Source organism: Genypterus blacodes, unplaced genomic scaffold (assembly GCF_046128005.1).
Source record: "Genypterus blacodes isolate CSIRO-AG114 ecotype Tasmania unplaced genomic scaffold, CSIRO-AGI_Gbla_v1 ptg000058l_1, whole genome shotgun sequence".
Taxonomy (NCBI): domain Eukaryota; kingdom Metazoa; phylum Chordata; class Actinopteri; order Ophidiiformes; family Ophidiidae; genus Genypterus; species Genypterus blacodes.
Window position 1 is genome coordinate 1,667,163 of NW_027466870.1, and position 7,492 is coordinate 1,674,654.

The window sequence follows — 7,492 nt, forward strand, 5'->3', positions numbered from 1 at the left end:
TGAAAGAAATAATAATAAACTCCACCTCCTATATCTTTCTAGGCGCCCTCGTAAAAATGTTCAAAGTCGTCGCAAACGCTGAGAACACTGTCGACTCGATTGGATTTGACAACACAAAGCCTTAATGGTTTCAAATGCATCTGTGTTACATTTACATTTCCTTTTTACCGTATATATGGAGCGACTTCAGATCTGTCAGTGTCACCTTTGCGTCTAGTGTACCTCGATGAATCCACAAAAGATGTGGCCTCAGCTGCGATGACGTCACACTTTTATGGTCTTGATCGTGACTTCATTTAAATTTTTGAGCTGTAGATGCAGAACGATGCAGTTAGGTGAAATGTTGGAAAATATAACTTTAATACGAACGCGGCCCCCCTGAGGTGCAGCGAGAGCAGAGTGGGTGTCAGAGACTCCCTCCAATCCTCCGCCGGCGTCTCTGCTCCGATTAGTTGTGTCTCTGTACCTTTAAGAAACAAAGACGAAGGGGCGGGGTGGGGAGAGGTGCAGCAGCAGAGAGCGAGAGAGAGAGAGAGAGAGGCAGGGGTAATGTTCTCATGTGTTTTCTTTCTGTGGGAAGTGGCACAGCCCCACAGCAGCATAAACACACATACGTGCATATACGTGCATTAACACACGTTGTTGCACATATACGCACACATGCACGCACACACACACACACACTCACAGCTACACATTAGCAGCATTACTGAGGGTCTCTATGTCTCTGACAGCCAGGGGGAGGGAGACTCTTGTTTTTATCCCATCATGCACTGCAGAGATCGAACGGAAGGGACAGCAGACACAGGAAGTGAGACACGGTAGAGAGACATAAAGGGACATTTGGGGTGAGAGAATATCCTGTAAGCCGATGACTGAAACCAGTAAGAGAGAGACAGACGCTCTCTCAGATTCTCCTGTGCTTGGACGTGAATGTTGCCAGATGGGCCACTGCTGTGAGTGTGTGTTGGTGCCGGTCCCAACAGAGGAAATTCCTTTGTTGTTGATAGATCACAACTGACATGCAACAGACAAACACGGCTGTAATGTCACCACCAGTAGATCCCCTTTATTGCAGGGTGATAACTATGAGGAAGAATTTCTCGGGATTTTTCCAGTGTGGCTTCCTGCTTAGTTTTAGATGAGAACCACAAACAGCTAAGCCCAACCCGACAGACCCACACCGAAACATGTGGTTTCATCCTCTGCCTCTCTCTCCCTCTCTCTCTCTCTCTCTCTCTCCTCTTCCATTATCCATTACCACCATGCTCCACCCAAGCATCCTCCCTCTTTTCCACCACCACCAGAATATACCGGCTTCGCTCTCCTCAGACAGGGAGTCAAATTACCATGACAGTGCTGAGGAAGACAACAGGCCGGGCAGCCGTCCTACAGCGAGCGTGAAGCCAGAGTGGCAGCTCGCCCTTTTTTTTTTCTTCCTTTTAACAGGCTTTGTGGGCACCCCGATCCTCTAAGCTGGACCTGGACGGGCACACGGTGAAACCTCAGCCGCGCTCCGATCATGGCCAGCCTGGTGGTGGCGGTGGCGGTGGCAGCCTGCACGGGAACGCGCCCCCGCCTGAGAGTGGCAGGCGCGGCGAAATTGCATCATCAGCGTGAAGGCAGCCGCCACGCCAAAAACAAGCCTCGGTGGAACCCGTGAAAACACTCTGTGCCAAGTCTCCCCCCCGACTCCCTCCCCCCACCACCTCCTCTTCCTCTTCCTCCTCCTCCTCCTCTTCACCCACCCCCATTCTCCATTTAGCACCACCTCGCTTTCTCTTTCCCTCTGTCTCTCTCACTCCCTCACTCTCTCTCCCTCTCTCTCACTCTCTCTCACTCTCTCTCTCCCATTTTGCTCTCCCTCCCCCTCTGTCACATTTTTTCTTTTAAATTCACTTCTCTGTTCCAAAACATGCACACTGAGCCCGCTTGCCAGCACGCGTGCCCACACTAGCGCGTGCATACATTCCACATCACAGTTTGCCTCTGATGCATGTCTCCCACGCGCCCTTATACGCCACTGCCAGCCAGCACGGAGTACTGTGACCTCCCACTGCCCTGAGGCCCTGTGTGTGTGTGTATGTGTGTGTATACGTGTGTGTGTGTGTGGTGGGGGATGGGATGTAAGCAGACGGGTAATGGGGGTTGTCACACCAGGGAGTCAGGGATAGACTGTTGTCTGCTCCTCTGTGCCCTACAAGAGAGAAGCGGTGCCGTTATGAACCACCGCCATCACTCGCTCCCTTGGATACACAACACACAACACGCAGGGAACAAAGTCACATCTCTAACTTTCAACCCATTCAGAATTCTTCCTTATTGTCTCATGAATCAAAACGTATTACATAGAAATACAGTGGCACACCTGATCCATCACAGCCTGCCTGAACCCATCATGTACTGTAACACCGACGTTACCAAGGGGCAGCACGGCCTTCTTTTGTACGTGACAATCACTGTGACGCGTTAGCTTTGGCAACATAAGTTTCTCCCTGCCAGGCCAATAAAGCGCATTTGAATCTGAATTATAAACACGCCGTGATGGAGCGGGGGCACAATGGAGTGAGACTAATGTGTTGTCAGCTGTGTTTTATTCCAGGAGACTCGTCAGCTGCTCGTGCGTTTGACAAACTTGGAGTAAAGTGCGTGCGACGTCAACCGACGAGGTCACGGAAGGGACAGTGGCTGACACGGGAGAGGGGGGAGGAGGGGGGGGTGTATGTGTGTGGGGGGGACCCGGGTGGGGATGGGGGGGTGGGCGGTCAGACTGCGATCCAGTCAGCGAGAGAGGATAGGCTCAGAGATATGAATAATATGGCACAGAAAGTAAACAGCCATTCTCAACGTTCTTAACACCTACACCAGCCGACTGGCGGATGGAGATGGTGGGTGGGAGAGAGGGTGGGAGGGAGGGGGAGACAGACCTGGAAAAGACGAAAGAGCGAGAGAGAGAGAGAGAGAGAGAGAGAGAGAGAGAGAAAGAGTCACACACACACACACACACACACAAAGAGAAGAGTTTGTTTAATTTTTTTAAGGCTACCAAAATAGCCACAGTGGGATGATGAATTTAGCGCCGCCTGTGTTGTCAGCAGGTTGGGATATTGTTTGGTTCTCTCTCTCTCTTCTCTCTCTCTCTCTCTCTCTCTCTCTCTCTCTCTCTCTCTCTCTCTCTTCTCCTCCCGCCTCCCTCTCCTCAGACGTGAAACATCTTGATAAACCCAAGGGAGTCTGTCTCCTGCATGAACCCTGCCGCTGCTTTAAATTGCGCTTTAAAAATGTCGAAATCTGAAAGGAGGCAGCGGTTACGGCACAGTGACGCTTTTGTCTCACTGTGCACCACTGCGAAGAAAACTCACAAACTGAGCCAAACGCTCTGGGATGCCTGGGGAACGCCACCGCAGGCTCCACACGCTGAGGTGGAGGCTCTGCGAGATGCTCACCGGGGCTTTTTGGGTTATATGAGAAAAGCATAGTGGTGAGTGAGTGTGTGTGTGTGTGTGGGAGTGTGTGTGTGTGTGTGTGTGTGTGTGTGTGTGTGTGTGTGTGTGTGTGTGTTTGCCTGTGTGTATGTGTGTGTGTGTGTGTGTGTGTGTGTGTGTGTGTGTGTGTGTGTGTGTGTGTGTGTGTGTGTGTCTGTATGTCTACCTCAGCTTCACTAAAAGCTCAGCTCAAACTAAAAACAGGTGTTTTAAGAAGTGGGAGGGGAACATTGTACGTAGGGATTTGGTGTGTTGCTGTAACTGTATTTGTCTGGCTATACGTGTGTGTGTGTGTCTGTGTGTTTTGCAGCTGCTTGGGTGTGTATGTAGCATGGAAGAAGCTATGAAATTTGCAGAAAATAGGTTGACATGACCTACATATCCACGTGGCTTCTTATTAGCATATACCCATATTTCATATAGACACACTCATGGGTATGGACACGGACACACACACACAAACACGCACGCACACACGCACGCACACCGCCGACGACAGTGACTTGCGTCATCCAAGGAGAAGGCTATTTACATATTATTTGCATTGTGTCCTTTTGTTTGCCTTAAACCACCTCAATGGTAGAACAGATGGCCGACTCACACACACTCACACACACACACACCCAGGCACACACACACACACACACTGAATGAATGAATGTGTGGCCAACAATGGATATTTCCATTTAGAGGATTTACATGATGATGCTCATATTCCAGTAAGCATGATCACACACATTAACATACGACACCACAGCAAAGAGGAGGTAAGTTTACAGCTAAACAAATGCCATTTACACAAGAAAGAAAAGTGAAATTGAGTGGAAAACCTCCAAACTGTCAAATATCATAATTCACTGCGGTTTGTGATTCTCCATTTTGCCAACAATGACATATTCGTTTGTAAGTCATAAACCCCCTTTAACACACAATTGCAACACAACAGGAGACACAGTTTACTGTTTAACTATTTCAAGACTCTCTCTCTGTCTCTCTCTCTCTGTCTCTCTCTGTCTCTCTCTCTCTGTCTCTCTCTCTCTGTCTCTCTCCTTCTGTCTCTCTCTGTCTCTCACTCTCTCTCGCTCTCTCAATCTCTCTCTCACACTCTCTCTCCTATAATTTTCTGCTGTTTTCTCTCTCTATTCCCTCTCCCTCACCTCGTCTGTTTCTCTCTCTCTCTCTCTCTCTCCCTCTCTCTCTCTCTGTCTCCCCCCTCTCTCTCTTTTGCAGAGCAGCCGTCCCCAGGATAACTATTAATCAGAGGCAGAAATGATAGATGTTTTGCTCACCAGCATTGCCATCTATTTTGCCTAAGTACAAACAGTAGATGTGCTCTGCATACAAACTCGTGGCTGAGGACGACACGCACACACACACACACACGCGCGCGCACACACACGCACACGCACACACACATTCTCATCGGCTCTAAACAGCCTCCACCGCAGTGACGCAGAACCAGCATTGAGCATAATAAATTCTTCTCTCTTTTTTGTCCATGTGTGTTTGTGAGCATTTGTGCATTGCTGTGTGTTATGGCACCTCGCTGCTCCTCCTCCAACACCGTGATGATGAAACACTGCGGTCATTGTTTGCTATAGGATCTCCTAAGATGACTTTAACAGGAGGCTTTAGTGAGTCAGAGGACGGTAACATCACTTTATAAATAATGTGAACCACAAGGCTGATATGACTCACTGAGCGTCTGCATCAGGTTTTACAGTGAACCAGGCGAAATGAAGCCACCTAACAGAACTGTAGGAGCAGGCACCGCCTCACCGCACTCATTTTCCTCCTCTTATCGCCTTTCAGAATCAGCCAGAAGTGTCCCTCACATCTCCGGCTTCTTCAAAATGCTACAACTGAAGTTAAAACTTAAAGATCGCACTGATAACAAGTCTAGCTTTGGCCTAAAGCTATTTTTAACTTTTGACCTTTTCAACTTGCTATTATGCTGTGCCTCAGATCATCAAACAGGATCCTTCTGGCTATTCAAGAGTCCAATTTAGCCACCAGACTAAAGTTGATGATGTTTTTGTATTCTGGGCCCTCACACCAGAGCGGCCTACCTAAAGCCTCGCCTTTAAAATCAGCTCTTAAAACCTATTTTTATGGAGTTGTTTTATGGGACAGCTTTCATTCGGTCATAGCTCCAGCCAGCAGGGCAAACAGCTACACCGGGACAGACCTGTCCACACTGAAATAGGCAAATTGTAAAATGCAGTTTACATGCAAAATAGGATTCCATTCACAAACACATTTGTTTTGTGATCGGTCATCTTGATATACGAAATAAATGAAGGATTTGGAGGACGGAGAAAGTAAACACCACATATGATTTGTTGCTTTCTTTCAGTATGAGGCACAGACGAGGTTTGTTTTTATCTTACTGGTTTAACACTTAAACAATAAATAAAGTACGTTGTGATTATGATTATAATTATAATTGCTGATGTATTGGTTGAAATGGTTTAAATTGTTTCTATTTAATCATATTTGTTTCTTTCTTAATGGGCTGTAAATTATTTAGTTGGATGTCGTTTGTATGCGGCGGTCAATTGAATGTTGCACATTTCTTCCTAAATGCACATTAGCTCAGGATTATGTGTGTGTGTGTGTGTGAGTGTGTGCGTGTGCGTGTGCGTGTGCGTGTACTTGTGCGTGTGCGTGTGTGTGTGTGTGAGTTTGGCAAGACTAACAAGGATTTATTTGGAACAAAGAGGTGTATCAGAGCCCCAGTGTTGGCTAGGAGGGAGGTACAGTCGTAGCTACAGGATGCATGAGCCAGTGATTGGCTGAGGCTCCATGGCCTCTCCTGAAGAATGTTCCCCCCCTGGCTGCCTGCCGTAGACGCTGGCTGGCTCGCCGCTTGCCTGGGTATTAATTGAATGAGCAGCCCCATGTACATGAATATGACACACGCTCTCTATGTGTTGAGTGGTGTCAAGTTACTGTTGGGGTGGGGAGATGGGTGGGGCTGATTGAAGAGAGGGAGAGGAGAGCAGAAGGGAAAGGGAGGGTGTGGGTGTGTGTGTGGGGGGGAGTGTTAGGACGGAGAACGATGCTGTGAGTGTTATGGTAGATTACAAGTGAGGAATAAGGCTTCAGTTTAAGGCTGAAACTAAAGAAGTACATACACTTTAAAGCTCTAAGCCTTGTTTTGACTCATTTACTTATGCCTGACACTGATGTGAAATCTAGTGAATAGAAAACCATCGGGTGGCTTTCTTTTTCCCAAGTTTGTACGTCAAAAGAGCTTTATTAGCACAGACTCTGAGTGATCAGGCTGTGAACGTTGCATCAGGACAAACAGGATCATCTAACACGGTCAGGGTTGAGATTTGGAAATAAAGCTAGAAAAACACTAAAGTTTGGAACAGAAACATTTGGACAAATGTCCATCAGGGAGAGGGCAACTGGTTATTACTCCATGATCTTTGTTGACGGATGGGTCCTGAGACTCCTGACTGCCGCTGTATATTTTACAATCTTAAGGAATTATGCAAGGTTTTGCAATTTGTACCCCAACAAATAAACCACATCCTCCTTTGATTGTTTTTATTGTCATGTACCTTTCAATACGGACAATTACAACCACTTTTAAGACCGAATCGTGGCCGTGTTCTACTTTTTTTTAATGATGAGCACATTTGCATGACTGAAAATCATGCCTCTCAAAATCGGTCAAGCAGTGGACCCCAAGACAAAACTGGACATCTTGGCAAAGCTTGACGTAAGCCAAGAGTATTGAGAGTATCGATAATGAGCACACAAACCTCAACTCCAGTCTGGAGCCCTGCTCAGTATGCCAGCATTTGTCCAAGTAGATAAATCATAAATAATTGCCCAGTTCCCCTACTCCCCTACTAGCGCACTGAATTTGGGATGAGGGGCCACAACACAATATAATCAGACATCAGTCACTTCCCAGCCTTCACGGGTCAGCGGCTGAAACAATAGGAAACGTAAGGTAATTGTTTACCATATGTTTGGGGAAAGGGCGGTAT